At 41.9% G+C, this 17,027-nt stretch overlaps 1 long non-coding RNA gene across 1 annotated transcript; it reads left to right on the forward strand.

Annotated features, from left to right (window-relative positions):
- The first annotated feature begins 3,943 nt into the window (after positions 1–3,943).
- Positions 3,944–14,731, forward strand: LOC118718764. The gene is made up of 4 exons (XR_004987917.1): positions 3,944–4,194; positions 6,748–6,876; positions 14,648–14,652; positions 14,720–14,731. It is a non-coding gene; the product is annotated as an uncharacterized LOC118718764 (long non-coding RNA).
- Positions 14,732–17,027: the final 2,296 nt, after the last annotated feature.

Here is a 17,027-nt window from a genome sequence, read left to right on the forward strand (position 1 = left end):
TACTCCTGGCCCTTGGAGTTTTCCAAGAATCATCTCTGATAAGGTCTTGACATTTTAACATGGAAAAAACTTACAAACAAATATCTACAAATTATTTAAATATTATAATACTTTTTATTATTACCTGAAGATATCAATTAGATTTTAAACTAGTTTTTGCATGGAAAAATTTTGGTTGGGATCACAGAATTAATACTTTTTTAACTAGACCAATAAAAAACAACTTACTTATTTTTAATTCCTAATTATTTTCAGAGAAAACATTTTATTTTCTCAAAAATAAGTTCTTATACTTTTTAAAAAATATATATTTTATTGATTTTTTACAGAGAGAAAGAGAGAGGGATAGAGAGTTAGAAACATCGATGAGGGAGAATCATTGATCAGCTGCATTGAGGATGTGCCTGCAACCAAGGTACATGCCCTTGACTGGAATCGAACCTGGGACCCCCCAGTCCTCTGGCCGAGGCTCTATCCACTGAGCCAAACCAGTTTCGGCTAAGTTCTTATACTTTTGACATTTAATTAACACAACTGTATAATTTCTCCTAATTAATTTGCACTTTGAATTTTTAAAGCTGGCAAGTTAAATATATTTAGTAGTTCCTAGATTAATAACTTTATATTTCTAAGAAAAATACAAGACATAATCAATTAATAGATTAAATTCTATCTTCTAGGTTTTTCATGAGGCAAATTTAAACTTTAATTTTTATTTACTAGTAGCTCTGGAAAACTAGGTTTGGTTTATTCAAATGTAAATTATCACATTCTTCAAAAATGGTTCCTGGCAGGACACTATATTACCTGTCTGCTGGAGGAAGGGCATCTATCCTTTCTACCATTTAGTAAAGGATGTAGCCAGTTACCTGGGCTACTTAGATCTTTATAATTAATATATTATTTATCTATATTTTAATAATTTTTGAGATTTAAGTCCAATTCTAATTATTTTAAGGCATTTACTTTGGATAAATTCTATAATAGAGAATTTACTGGTTTTCTGGAAGGCCTTAAAAGTTAACTTTTTAATAAGGTTCACTGGCATTTTGAAAACTACTCTTCATTATGGAAATGCAAATTTTGTTGCTGGAATTTAAAAGATGAAATAGAGAAGGGGCCAGAGACCGAATGCCAGGACAAAGGCTTTATTGAAGAGAAGTACCACTGCCAGCTGTTTCCAGAGAGAGAGAGCAGAAGAGAGTGAGGGCCTGGATCCATGTACTTTAAAGGAGAGAATAGGGGACGGGGCTTAGGGCACTTGGCACATGCTGATTGGTGGTTTCATGTAAGGCACATGATTAGGGACCGAGGGACTTAGGAACCCGGGGCTTAGGGTATTTGGCAGGTGCTGATTGGTGCGTCAGGAATGTCTGGCTGTAGGTGGAGTTTATGTCTGTCCATCAATTGGAGGAAGGGAGGATCTATCAGAATTAGCTTGAATTTCTTTCAAGAAGATTTTTTCGCTGTTTTTCTCAGGAAAAAGAACCAGCTCTGGGTTTTTTATTTCTGTAGTCCTTGTAAAGAGCTAAGTCCAGTTCAAGACCTATTTAATATCCAAAGTCGAACAGTGTGAACATTTGGTCTTACACTAGATTTCTTTTTACACATGTACAGATATCCCAGATGCATTTCTAAACTTTTAAAACTTTTTCATGGCAAGAAAGAAAACTTTTAATTTAATATAATAGGGGAGTGGGCTTCTATATTGGATCGCCCCGTGTCCCTCCCTTCCCCACATCCTGCTTACTTCAGGGGAAACATCAGCAACAGATCTGGCTGAATTGCTTTTCATGCTTAAAAGATAGACAGATCTCAAATTTTTCTTTTCCACTTTCTGAAGTAATAATTTGGCCAAGATTTGCAAATCCCTGGGAGTTCTCTTATAATTTTTAAACAAGACATTAAAAAACTTTATTGCAAGTAATCTTATTGTGTGAGAGCAGATAGCCCTGCCCTCTCGTTGTCTTTGAATTTCTCCACACCAGAGGCAATTTCAGCAGTGGAGTTTTGCTATTTACAGATTTTAAATTACACACACCCACTAAGATTCTAATTTGAACAAGAAACATCATTATTTTGTGATCACATAGACTTCAACATTCACTCTAAAGAGCACTTTCACTTTGTCCCATGCTTTACTCCTGACTATCAAAAAATTGCTTCTCTCCTACCTTAATGAGTGTGCACTCTTGATCCGGAGGAGTTTCTTATCATCTGCTTCCCAAGTCCTCAGGTCCCTGGATTTGGGCGCCAATTGCTAGGGGCAGCCTGACAGTTGAAGTGGGCTGATGTAGGGAAGTGGGAATTGAGAAAAGAAAGACAGGAGGATCTGGAGAACTACAGGTAGCCATTGACTGATTGTAGCCAGTTTATTAACTGCGCAATGCTTTTTATACACAAAACACTGAGAAGGAGGTCTGTCAAGAAAATGTATTCTTTGTTCCTCTTAATCTCTAAGGGAGACACAGAGCAGAAGGTCAAGTTCTTGGTACAGCAAATCTCAGTAAATACAGGCTTGTTGGCAAGCCATGAAAGGTTGCTCTCATTCTACTGATAGTAGCATCCAAACAAGTCTGGGAAAACTGTGTGGGTAGGGCTAGCCCTTTTGAGTGCAAGGACCATGTTAGCTTTCATCCTGTATCCAACATGTCAGAACCTAATAACTTAGAATAACTGACATTAGAATAACTTAGAATAACTTCTGTAACAGGAATTTTCTTTTAAAAAAATATATTTTATTGATTTTTTTTTACAGAAGGAAGGGAAAGAGCTAGAGAGCTAGAAACACCCATCAGAGAGAAACATCCATCAGCTGCTTCCTACATTCACCCTACTGGGGAGGTGCCTGAAACCAACTATGCCCTTGACCGGAACTGAAGTGGGACCCTTGGGTCTGAAAGCTGATGTTCTATCCACTGAACCACACCAGTCAGGGCTGTAACAAGAATTTTTTTTTATCTCTGGCTGAAGATTTCAGGTTATAGTAATATGACAGAAATTAAGTCAGAATTTATTTGGTATTGAAGAATCTGCTTTTAAATTAACTCAAACCTTGATTCCTTCTCACATGGGCCTCTCTATAAATTGCCAAACTGTCATATGACATAACTGTTTTTTGTTTTTTTAAAAAAATGCCTTCTGAAGACTTTATATATATATATATATATATATATATATATATATATATATATTCAATATATATATTATATATATATATATGTAGATAGAGAGAGAGAGAGATTTTTTTTTTTTTTTTTTTTTTTACAGAGAGGAAGACAGAGGGATAGAAAGTTAGAAACATCAATGAGAGAGAATCATCCATCAGCTGCCTCTTGCACCCCCCCCCCCCCCATTGGGGATGTGCCCACAACCAAGGTACATGTCCTTGACCAGAATTGAACCTGGGACCTTTCAGTCCACAGGCTGACGCTCTATCCACTGAGCCAAACCAGTTTCGGCAACAACTGTTTTAAGGTAGAAAAGCTTTAAAGTTGGAAGCCAAAGTCTCTGTAATTTGACAAATGACATCTTATCACTCTATAATACTGTATTAGAAATTAAATTATTAGACCTATTCCACAGTAAAGGGAAGCATTTCACAATGATGTAAATTCCTAAAAATGGGGATTGTTAGGGACCATTTTTGTGGTCTTCATTCTTAGGCTGGAGTTAGAAAGGGTCAGAATATCTAAAGATTGGATAGAACCAGAAGGAGATACATTATGCCTGAGTAAAAGCTGTGAATAAACTTGAAAAAGGCCAGATATCTTAATTCTAAGCATTGTGCTTGTGCCTAGCAATGGGAGTTAAAAAGCTTGGAGAATTCAAGAAAATTTGCCACAGTACTTAATAAGGGCATACAAAAAAAAAAAAAAAAACACACAACACCCAACAACAACAACAACAACAAAACAAACACTTGGCAGTAGTGCCAAGGAATTTGCCTTGAGTAGGATATCAAAACATCTATTAGGTAACAACAATTTCATATTATTCATTGTATTTTATTTATTTTTTGTTCATTATATTTAGCTGGTAATGAATCTTGCCCTCAACTTCAGACTTCTGAACAGCTAGCTGCCAAAGAAATTATAAAACTGAAACATATTTTGATTCTACAAAATAAAATTGATTTGGTAAAAGAAAGTCAGGCTAAAGAACAGTATGAACAGATCCTTGCATTTGTACAAGGTAAGAAGCTGGAATATTTAATAAATTATGAATCATTTTAATCCAGATATCTTGATAGTGAATTTAATAAGCTCTAAGTGAATTTAATAAGCTGTAAGTCATATTTATCTGTCTATATTTAATGGCTTTGGAGTTTTTAGCCATCTGATTGAAATGAAATATGTTTCTGGACAGAAAAGTATATATTAACTAGAAAAGTTATATTCTATATAAATGCTACCAAGTGAGGTTATTTTTTTCAAATGTAGAAACATTGCTTTTAAAAATATAATAATAACAACTTCATTTTTTATACATTTTTAAAATATACATTTTTATATATTTTCTAAAAATATATTTTTATTGACATCAGAGAGGAAGGGAAAAGGAAAAATAGATAGAAATATCAGGGATGAGAGAGAATCATGGATTGGCTGCCTCCTGCACATCCCTTATTGGGGGTCAAACTACAGTCTTGATCAGAATTGAACCCATGACCTTGCAGTCTGCAGGCCATTACTCTATCCATTGAGCTAAATTAGCTAGGGGTACTTTATCAGATAATAAAATGCCAAAAACTTCACAGATGTGCAATCAATTTTAGTATATGTGCTAGTAAAGTCAGTGCCATTTAGATGGTTTTAATACTTTTTCAGTGATAGTAAGTGAATAAAATATCTTTATATTTTGGTTTGCTTTCTAATTATTTTGATTCTTTCTTATCAATGACTACATATTTCCAGACTGAAACTGACAACGAATAACTTAATCTCTATAGTATCTCTTCCTCTAAAATGTACTATTTTCATTTTGGATAAGAAAATATGCATTTTTTTGACATTTGATTTCTTGTCCTTTTTATTGTAGTTATTGGAAATATTGACTCTCTTAGCCACATTATTAGGGAGAAAAAGTACACCTACAAAATATTTTCCTATTTGGTCTATTTCATGGGCCAGATTGTCTGACGTTTAATTAATAAAAAGCAAATTTGTCTTTGCAAGCAATTTTTGAGAAGTAATTGTAAAAAAAAAAATCTATAATTTCCTCTTGACATGTATTGAGGTATAAATTACATGTTATTGGAAATCTCTTCAGCTACCAAACTTTCCCAGTAAATCAAGTATTTATTTCTTTTAACAGTATTTTTTAGAAAATTATAGACTAGAAGCACAGTGCACGGAATTTGTGCATAGGGAGTGTGTGTCCTTCAGCCCAGCCTGCACCCTCTCCAATATGAAAACTCTCCAGGGATGTTCAACTGCCTGTGTAGGCCCAATGCTACCAGGCAGTTAGACATCCATCTCATAGTCCAGGACTGTTGGCTCCCAACTGCTCACCTGCCTGCCTTCCTGATTTCCCCTAACCACTCTGCCTGCAAGCCTGATTAACCTCTCACCACTCCCCTGCTAGCCAGATTAATGCCTAACTGCTCCCCTGCCAGCCTGTTTGCTTCTAACTGTCATCCCCAGGAGGCCTGGTCCCCCCAAAATGCCCTTCCCTACAGGCCTGGCCCTTAGCAACTGCCCTTCCCTGTAGGCCTGGTGCCCCCAATTTTCCTCCTTTGTTTGTCTGGTCCCTCCAAACTGTTGTCCCCTGCTGGCCTGATCATCCACAACTGTCTTCCCTTGCAGGCCTGGTCCCTCCCAACTGCCCTTCCTTGCTGGCCAGCTTGTGGTGGCCATCTTGTGTCCACATGGGGCAGGCATCTTTGACCACAGGAGGGCAGCCATCTTGTGTGTTGGAGTGATGGTCAATCTGCATATTACTGTTTTAATAGATAGGAGAGAGGTCTGGTACATGGCAGGGGGACATCTGGTTTTCCCCAAAGGATGTCCCAGACAGGGTGGGGGTTCCCTTGGTGCATTTTGTGGCCTGGGTGAGGGGCCTATTGTGGTTTTCAGGCCAGCCATGACCCTGGCAACCCAAGCCAAGGCCCTTGTATCTGGGATTTATTTATCTTCTACAATTGAAACTTTGTAGCCTGGAGCGGAGCCAAGCCTTCTGCTTGCTCTGTGGCAACAGCCATTTCTGTTGGGATTTATTTATCTTCTACAATTGAAACTTTGTAACCTTGAGTGGAGGCCAGTGCAGGCCATGGTGGGCGGAAAGCTTATCTTTGTCCATCACCAGGCAACCCAAGACTTCTGCTCTCTCCAGCTCTGTGGCTGCTGCCATTTTTGTTGGGATTTATTTATCTTCTATAATTGAAACTTAGTAGCCTTGAGCGAAGGCCAGGGCCTGCCAGAGTGGGCAGGAAGCTTGGCTTCCTCCATTATCAGGGAAACCCAAGCCTCCTGATCACTCCAGGGCCGCAGCCATCTTGGTTTGGTTAATTTGCATACTACCTCCTTATTGGCTGGTGGAGATGGTTTGTGTGTGTAGTGGAGATACAGTCAATTTTCATGTTTCTTTTTTTTTTTATTAGTGTAGATATTAATCTAACTTTAGAGAGTTCAGTCTCAAGAGAAAAAAGAAAATAGTTGTAATCTTTCTAAACAGAGTGATCTTATATTATGTAACATGTGCAAAACAATTTGTAAAATTTTGATCATTTTGAATTTTGTCATATAGGTATAGTGGCAGGACTTCCTATTATTTTAATTTCTGTTCAGTTGAAATACCATATTGAAGTCTGTGAGTATATTGTAAAGAAAATTTCAGTACCTTTAAGAGACTTTACCTCAGAACCTCAACTTATTGGTACGTTCTTTAACCCATTGATTTTTTTAAAAGAAATTATCTTTATTGCCAAAACCAATTTGGCTCAGTGGATAGAGTGTCAGCCTGCAGACTGAAGGATCCTGGGTTTAATTCTGGGGAATGGTGTGTACCTTAGTTGTGGGCACATTTCCAGAGGAGGGGTGTTCAGGAGGCAGCTGATTGATGTTTCAATCTCATCAATGTTTCTAACTCTCTATTCCTTTCTCTCTCTTTAAAAAATCAATTATATATATCTTTATTGTTTAAGTATTATAGAATTCCTCCATTTTATCCCCATTGACACTCTTCATCCTGCTCCCACTTTTTCCAGATGTCTTTACAGCTCTATTTCCATAGGTAATGCACATATGCATGTAAGTTCTTTGGTTAATCTCTTCCCATTGCCCCCTTCTTCTCCATTTAAGATTCATAAGTTTGTTCCATGCTTCAATGTCTCTAGTTCTATCTTGTTGGTCAGTTTATTTTGTTCATATAGGTAAAATCATGTCTTTCACTGACTGATATTTCATTTAGCATAATATATCCAGGTCCCTCCAGCTAACTCAAAGGGTAAGAGATTTTTTTTTATAAATCAATCTTTATTGTTTATATTATTACAAAGGTTCCTCATTTCTTCCCCCCTCCACCAGGTTACCACCCCACCCTCCACCACCTCCCTACCCCCCATTGTCCTCATCCATAGGTGCACAGTTTATGTTCAGTCTCTTTCCGCATCCACCACTCACAAAGGGTAAAAGATTTTTCTTTTTTACAGCTGTATAATATTCCTGGCTATCCTTTATAATTAGAGGCTAATAAGCAAATTGACCCAACAGTGGAAGGAAAGGTCGCTATGACACACACTAACCAACAGGGGGCAGATGTTCAATGCAGGAGCTGCCTCTTGGTGGTCACTGCACTCCCACAAGGGGAGTGCCACTCAGCCAAAGCTGGGCTCATGGCTGGTGAGTGCAGTGGCATTGGTGGGAGCTTCTACCATCTCTGTGGAAGCATTAGGATGTCTAACTGATGATTGAGAGTGGGTGCCGGCCAGGCTAAGGGACCTCCCCTCGAGTACACATATGTTGTGCACTGGGCCTCTAGTTATAAATAATGCTGAAATGAACATTATTTTGGAATTCTTAGGAAGTATAGATAAAATGGCTTATAGGGTCAATAACAATTCCATTTTTAATTTTTTGAGAAAACTCTATTCTGTTTTCTAGTGGCTGCCCAGTCTACATTCTCACCAGCAGTGCATAAGTGTTTCCTTTTCTCCACATCCTCACTAGCACTTGTTGTTTGTTGATTTGACAGTAGCCATTCTGACAGGTCTGATGTGATACCTCTGTTTTAATCTTCATTTATCTGAAGCATTTTTTCATAGGTATGTCCACTTTGGAGAAGTGTCTATTAAGTTCCTTTGTCCTATTTTTTGTTTAAAACTTACATACTATAAGTCCGGTGAACAAAATTTGTGCGGGGGGTGGGGAGGTCTGGTAGTAAGGGGAAAGAAGGGTGTGATGGTGTCCCTCAGCCCAGCTTGCACCCTCTCCAATCTGGGATCCCTCAAGAGATATCCGCAAATGATGAGAATTTTTTCTTTTTTATGACTGCATAATATTCCATTGTGTAAATGTACCATAGTTTTTGGATCCAATCATCTTGGGAAGATCTGAGGGAGATAATAGATCAACCGAAGAACTTGTATACATGCATATAAGTACAACCAATGGACACAAAACTCTGGGGAAGGAGGGTATGTATGGGAGGGGGGCATTGGTATATGTACAAAAATAATAATTTAATAAAAATATATTTTTAAAAAAGAGAGATAAAACAAAACAAAAAAAAACAAAAAAGAGAGAGAGAGAGAGAGAGATATCCGACTGCCCATTTAGGCCCTATCCCAGTGGGCAGTCAGACATTCCTCTCAAAATCCAGGACTGCTGGCTCCCAACTGCTCGCCTGTCTCCCTTCCTGATTTCCCATAACTGCTTCTACCTGCCAGCCTGCTAATCCCCTAATCACTCCCTGCCAGCCTGATTGATGTCTAACTACTTCCCTGCCAGCCTCTTTGCCCCCAACTTCCCTCATGTGCTGGCCTGGTCACCCCTAACTGCCCTTCCCTTCAGGTTTGATCATCCCCACTGACCCCCCAGCAGGCCTGGTCCCTCCCAACTGCCCTCCATCCTGGATATCTTGTGGTAGCCATCTTGTGTCCACATTGGGGCAGGATCTTTGACGACATGGGGGCAGCCATCTTGTGTGTTGGAGTGATGGTCAATCTACATATTACTCTTTTATTAGATAGACAGAGGTCTGGTGCATGGGTGGGGGCCAGCTGGTTTTCCTGAAGGGTGTCCTTCAGGGTGGGGTTTCCTTAAGGCAGTGTTTTCCAAACTTTTGACATATGTGTGCCCCTTCTATAATTTTCATAATGCTGAGTACCCCTGTACTCATGAGAACGTAGAATTAGGTGCAACTAAGCACAGTGCGGTGCACATCCCCACCAAACTTCGGTGCAATGAGTACCCCCACCAAACTCTTCCCATATCCCTAGGGATATGCATAACACACTTTGGGAAACACTGCCTTAGGGCATGGGGTGTCCTGGGTGAGGGGCCAGTGGTGGTTTACAGGCCAGCCATGTTCCCCTTATCTCCTCCATTCCCCACCCTCCCAAGCAATCCAAGCAGAGGCCCTGGTATCTAGGATTTATTTACCTTCTACAATTGAAACTTTGTAGCCTGGAGTGAACCCAAGTCTTCTACTCTGTGGCTGCTACCATTTCTGTTGGAATTTGTTTACTTTCTTTTTTTTATTTTTATTTTATTTTATTTATTTATTTATTTATTTATTTGTTTATTTATTTATTTATTTTAAATCAATCTTTATTGTTCATATTGTTACAAAGGTTCCTCATTTCTTCCCCCCTCCACCAGGTTCCCACACCCCCCTCCGCCCCCTCCCCATCCCCCATTGTCCTCATCCATAGGTGCAGTTTATGTTCAGTCTCTTCCTCCCTCCCTTTCCCCGATAGTAAATCCCTTTTCAGATAGTAAATCAGTTACTTAGCATTTTCTCATATCAATAATACCACCACATGCCCAATGATACATTTCACACAAAAGACATTTCCAAATAGGTCAACCAGCCTCATCCAGGCCCCACCCAAGGCACTCACAGATCAACACCCCAGCCCTATACTAACTCAACACATCCAGATCTAAGCCTTCATCACTTGATTCAGCAGACCCTCAAGTTCCCACAAAAGTTTCCAGCCATGTCTGAGAGGCAGCCGTGGGGAAGGGTCAGGCGAGAAGCGAGCTGTTCCGGGCCTGGCTGCTCCGGGCCTGGCCTCTGTTGCTCTGGTTCGTTCCACAACCAGCTGCTCCGGGTCTGGTCACCGCTGCTCCCAACCTAGTTGCTCTGGACCTGGCTGCTGCTGCTCTGGGCCTGGCCGCACCCAACCCGGCTGCTCCGGGCCTGGCTGCTCCCAGCCTGGCAGCTGCTGCTCTGGGCCTGGCCGCACCCAGCCTTGCAGCCGTTGCTCCGGGCCTGGCTGCTCCCAGCCTGGCAACCGCTGCTCCGGGCCTGGTCGCTCCCAGCCTGGCAGCTGCTGCTCCGGGCCTGGCCGCACCAGACCCGGCTGCTCCGGGCCTGGCCGCTCCCAGCCTGGCAGCCGCTGCTCCGGGCCTGGTTGCTCCCAGCCTGGCAGCTGCTGCTCTGGGCCTGGCCGCTCCCAGCCTGGCAGCTGCTGCTCTGGGCCTGGCCGCTCCCAGCCTGGCAGCCGCTGCTCCGGGCCTGGCCGCACCAGACCCAGCTGCTCCGGGCCTGGCCGCTCCCAGCCTGGCAGCCACTGCTCCAGGCCTGGCCACACCTGACCCGGCTGCTCTAGGCCCGGCTGCCCCGGGCCCGGCCGCTCCGAGTCTGGCCGCTCCCAGCCTGGATGCTCCGGGCTTGGCTACTGCTGTTCTGGACCTGGCTGCTCCCAACCCGGCTGCTCTGGGCCCGGCTTCTCCAGGCCCGGTCACTCTGGGTCTGGGTGTTCCTGGACTGGCCTCCCTGGGCTTGGCTGCCTCCGCCTCAGGCCTGGCTGCCACTGCCCCAGGTCTGGCTGCTCCAGTGCTGGCTGTTGTTGCTCTGGTTCTGGCTGCTGCTGCTCTGGGGCCTGGCCGTTGCTGCTCTGGGCCCGGATGCCACTGCTTTGTGCCTGGGCACTCTAGGCCTGGCCGCCGCTGTTCCAACATTCTGTCCTGTTTTTTAAAAAAAACGCATTTATGTTGCAATGTTGGCTGGTGAGTTGAGTTATGACTTAGTCTTTGAATTTTCAAGATCTTCTTTGTATTCTTTCCTAAGTAATTTTTCTATCTTTTGCTCTCACTTGATGTCTTCACATTGAGAACTTTGGTTTCTTCCTCCTTGTCCTGGGAGCTTAGCAGATTGGCCTGTGGCACCCCTTTGTTCTCCGTGGGCTCCCACGCTGCTCCAGCCTGTTGCCAGGGTCGGCACCGCCCAGGAAGCAGCCCCCGGCCTTGGCTCCATTGCCCGTGCTCAGAGGTCGATGGCTCAGGGGCACCCCCCTCCTGGGGGCCCTGTCGCCCGGCTCCCTGCCGGCGCCCAGCTGGCCGGTGTCTGGCAGGGGCTCCTGCTCCCTGTCATATTCCTCCAGTCTGGAGCTTTTTTTTTTTTCCTCCTTCCCGCTAGGGGAGTCTAGGATCAGAGTCAACAGACTGTCCTCTGCGCGCAGTGTGCGCGACTCTGGAGGCTCCGCGTTTTGCCACTCCTCTGGGGTTCCGCCTCACAGCCCCATCTCCCCCTGCCCGAGCCTGGGTCCCCAGGGTCTGGTCCAGGACTGGGGTTCAGAGCAGTCCGGACTGAGGCTCAGCGCCGCCGGAGGCTTTGTTTCTTCCGGCTAGGGTAATCCAGCATCAGAGTCAACGTTCAGTCCTCTGCGCACAATGTGCGTGTGACTCCGGGGGCCCTGCTTTTCGCTGCTCGCTTGGGATTCCGCCTCACAGCCCCGTCTCCCCCGCTGGAGCCTGGGTCCCCAGGGTCTAGCTCATATCTGGGGCTCAGCGCTGCCGGTTTGGGGGTTTAGCCCAGGCTGGGGGTTTTATTTCCTTCCTGCTAGGGAACGCCAGGCAGCACCCAGCCCTCTCCTCCTCTCCGGCTGCGACCTCTCTGCGCGCGCGTGCATGTGAGCGCGCAGCATGTCTCCGTACCTTAGGCTTTTTTTCAGCTCCTCTGATTTTCCTTCTGGTTTTCTCTTTCCTTCTTGTTGTAGAATTTTCAGTCAGTCGTCTACCTGTAGCTCTGGGCGATGTCCACTCTACATTTTAGTTGTATTCCATTGAAATTGTTGTGTGCTGCTGCGGTTAGGTGTCTACCCGAGCAGCCATCTAGGATCCTCCTCCCTCTTTTTCTCTTAAAAGAATTTGTTTACTTTCTATAATTGAAACTTTGTAGCCTTGAGTGGAGGCTTAGGCCAGCTAGGGCAAATGAAAAGCTTGGCTTTCTCTGTTGCTGGGGACACACAAGCCTCCTCCTGATATCTGTGGCTGCAACCATCTTTGTCTAGTTTAATTTGCATACGTGCTCTGATTAGCTGGTGGGCAAGGCTGGTGGGTATAGTGGAGGTACGGTCAATTTGCATATATCTATTTTTTAAACTAGCTATCAATTTATTTTTGAATACATAAGATTTTGGTTACATTTTCTGAGAGAAATTCGTGATAGTCCCCTACTTCTTTGCCCCATCCATGTTCCTCCTGGATACTATTAATACAATAGGTGGGGGATCAGCCCATGAAAGGGTTCTTACCCATGAAGGGTCAGGAGCATACGTATGAAATACTTCCACATTTGTCCCAGGTAATATTACCATACAGATGATCACTGTTAGCATGGCAGGAAAGATGTTCTTGGGCGTTAGGAGTCTGTACTGTCTTCTTTACCATGCGTCAGGTCATCTCCGGGCTGTTTGTTGTCCGGCTCATCCTCCTCTTGCTTCTCATCTTCAGTGGACTCATTAGAGTTGCTGCTCCCTGTGGCTGAGGTAGTTGATTGTCTACAGCTGCATAGTGTTGCTCCAGGTGCAAGGTCCTCATTAGCCTGGCTAGTTTCTCTCTTGGATCCCTGTTGCAGCTTAATATTTCTAGGAGGAATCCACACTGATTTGGAAAAATTCTCTGGAAATATACAAGCATACCCTCTGCCAAAGGTTAACAATGGATCAGGTCCTTTCCATAAACCAGATTCGGGATCCTTCCATTTAACTAGACCATTTTCTTCTGCTTTATTCTGACTCCAGTGTAATTCCATAGGCGTCCTTCCTTCATCATCACAAGTGAAAAAGTTTAAAGTAATTAAGGCTTGGTGCAGCCTACCCGCAGGCGATTTCTCCTTCATCCCCTTTTTTGTTTTTCAAGTTGGGATTTTAGCCGCTAATGCTGTCGTTCAATAATGGCCTGTCCTTGGGAATTATATGGTATTCCTGTAATATGCTGAATTTCCCACCTTTTACAAAATTCCTAAATTTGACAGCTTGTGTAAGCAGGTCCATTATCAGTTTTAATAATTTTTGGAATTCCCATGATGGCAAACGCAGCTAAGCATTGATTGATGACCTATGTTGACATTTTTCCTGTAGATGCAATAGCCCATGTTACTTTTGAAAAAGTATCTACAGAGACATGTAATGCACTGAGGCATCCAAAGGGATTATAATTTGATACATCCATTTGCCAGAAATGATCTCTCAGCAAACCTCTGGGGTTGACTCCTGTGTTAGGCCCTTGAGGTAGATGTAACATGCAAGTTGGACACTCCTTAATAATCTGTTTTGCCTGTTGTCGAGTGATTGAGAATTGTTTAGACAACATTTTGGCAGGCTGATGTAAAAGCTGATGAGATTCTAAGGCTTCTTTTAATAAAGCAACCAGGTGATCAGCCTTGCGCATTTCATTTGATTAAAGGACAAGGCAAAACACTATGAGCCCTGATATGAGTGATATAAGAAGGATATTGTCTCTTGTACAATCTGCTGAACTTGTTTAAATAGTAAAAATAAACTTTGGTCACTAAGCCATTTCAACAGGGCAGTTTCAATTCTATTCACTAAGTTTGCAGCATAAAAGGAATCAGAGACTATATTAAGAGGCTCTTGGAAATCCTGCAATGCAGCCTTAATAGCTTCTAGTTCAATTCTCTGTACAGATGACTGGTCAGTATGACTCGGTATGAATTTATTGTACAGTATGATAGGCCGCTTTCCCATTTGATGATGCATCAGTAAAAACAGAGCTCCAGGAATAGGTTCCTGCCTAGTATTTTTTGGTATAATGATGGTGGTATTATATAAAAACTATAGTAATTTATGTTTTAATAGGTGACAGCAAAGTTCCCCAGAATATCCACTTAACCCAATTTGCCAATTTATATCAGTCTGAAATAACATTTCTAATTGCTTCCCAGTGAGGGGGAGGTAGATACACTGGGGCTCTTCCCCTCTAAGATGTTTACAACGTTTCCTAATTTGAAATAATAATTGGGCTAACTGTTCTACATATGTAACCGCAGTTTTAGAGGATTGATGTCCTAGATGGACCCATTCAATAATGGCAGGAGAATTTTTATTTTGAAAGATAATTCCAGTGGGACTATTTGCAGTGGGATTAATTCGTCCAATAAAGGTAATTTGTCCATGCTACTTGGGCTGAAAAAATTGCCTGCTCAACTCTTAACAACTCATTCCTAGCTTCATCAGTTAATGTTTGGGGAGAGGAAAGAGTAGAGTCACCTCTAAGTAAACTAAATAAATTTGTAATTTCTCCTGTAGAGATCTTTAGATAAGGTCTTAACCAGTTAATGTACCCTAATATTGTAATTTCTGAAAGTCATTTAAAGTTTTAAGACAATCTTTCCTTATCTCCACCTTCTGAGGCCTAATGCATTGGTTTTCAATTATGGTTCCCAAATATTGAAAAAAATGTTTCTTTTTGTACCTTTTCTGGAGCAATTCTTAAGCTCCATTTAGGGAGTTCCTCTTCTAATTGGGAAAACATGGCCAAAGTCCGCTCTTCCAGTGGGCTTGCTAAGAGCAATACATCCATGTAATGAATAATGTAACATTGGGAATATTTGTCTCTTAAAGGATGAACAGCTTGGCGTCGGTCTGCAGACTGAAGGGTCCCAGGTTCGATTCCAGTCAAGGGCATGTACATTGGTTGCGGGCACATCCCTGGTAGGGGGTGTGCAAGAGGCAGCTGGTCGATGTTTCTCTCTCATGGACATTTCTAGTTCTCTATCTCTCTCCCTTCCTCCATGTAAAAAATCAATAAAATATATTAAGAAAAGAAAAGAAAAAAAAAAGAAAAAAAAAAGGATGAACAGCTTGAGCCACATATTTAGAGTAGGGCCATTGGCCATTCCTTGAGGTAAAACCTTCCACTGATATCTTTTCATAGGTTCTATATTAATAATAGATGGCACTGAAAATGCAAATCTTTTTTATCTTGAGGTGCTAAGGGAATGGTGAAAAAACAATCTTTAAGATCTACTATGATGATAAATCAATTTAAAGGAATCTGTGAAGGCGCTGGAAGTCCAGGTTGTAAAGCTCCCATGGTATGCATAGTAGCATTAACTGCTCTGAGATCATGTAACAATCGCCATTTTCCTGTGGCCTTTTTAGGGATTGTAAATATAGGCATATTCCAGGGACTATTGGAAGGTTCTATGTGGCCAGCCTCTATTTGTTCTTGTATTAATTCATGAATATGACTTAATTTCTCCTTGTTTAAGGGCCACTGATCCCACCCATATAGGTTTATCATCTTTCCATTGTATAGGATCAGCATGAGGGTGAGGAGACTGAGCAGTGACCGCTCCTAAAAAGGTTGATATCCCATTTGAGTTATTAACTGCTTTCCTTTGCAGGTAACAATACATGCCTGTAAACCTTCTAAAACGTCCCGGCCCCATAAGTTGACTGTAATTCCAGAGATGACATAGAGCTAAAACCACCCTGTCTGTCCTTCCTCATCTTGCCACCTTAACACTGCAGCACTACATTGTGTGTCATTAGGAACTCCTACCCCCTAACTGAGCCCATAGCTTCTACCGTGGACCAACTTGGAGGTCAGAATTCTTTACTTATAACACTAACATCCACTCCAGTGTCCACTAGACCCCTAAATTGTTTTTCCTCAATCTTAAATTAATCATGGGATGGGTTTTGCTAATTTCATGTATCCGATAGATGTCTGAGCTTCCAAATCCTTGCATTCCTCTTTTCTTGTTTGTAGCCTCACCTTGCTGAACATAAGGTAGAAGTAGTATCTGAGCAATTCTTTGTCCTGGAGTAATTTGCATAATATGATTACATTCTAGTATAACTTTAATTTCTCCTTCATACACTGAATCAATGACTCCAGGCAGGACAGTTAGTCCTTTCAGAGTGTTTCCACTCCTCCCTAAGATTAATCCTCTTGTTTAATTAGACCAATAATAAGCAACTTATTTTGAATTCCTAATCATTAAAGAAAACCCATTTTAACTATATAACTTCTCCCCATTTAATTTGCACTTTGAACTTTTAAAGCTGGCAAGTCAAATATATTTTGCATGTCCTAGATTAATAACACTTTACATTTCTAAGAAAAATATAAGACATAGTCAATTAAGAGCTTCCATTCTGTCCTCTAGATTTTTTTATGAGGCAAATTTAAACTTTATTTTTTATTTATATAATTAAGCTAAATTCCAATAAAAATTTTGACACAGGAGTTGGAGAAAGTTTATAGCCATTCAAACGCAAAATACCACATTCCTCAGCACACTGGAGAGTGGGCTTCCTGATTGGATCTCCCAAATCCTCCTTGCTCTGGGGGAAGTTTCAGCAACAATTCTGGCCACACAGTTTTTCATGCTTAAAAGATAAAAACAGGTCTTAATTTTTTTCTTTCTTTTTTGCTTTCTGAAGTAATAATTAGCACCCAATTTGGCCAAGATCAGCATTTCCCTGTGAATTCTTTTATAATTTTTAAAGAAAACTTTAAGTAATCTCATTGCAGGAGAGCAGATAGCTTTGCCCTCTCCTGCCACCTTTGAATTTCTCCACACCAGAGGCAGTTTCAGCTGTGAAC

This window comes from Pipistrellus kuhlii, unplaced genomic scaffold, assembly GCF_014108245.1.
Source record: "Pipistrellus kuhlii isolate mPipKuh1 unplaced genomic scaffold, mPipKuh1.p scaffold_m20_p_144, whole genome shotgun sequence".
Lineage (NCBI taxonomy): Eukaryota > Metazoa > Chordata > Mammalia > Chiroptera > Vespertilionidae > Pipistrellus > Pipistrellus kuhlii.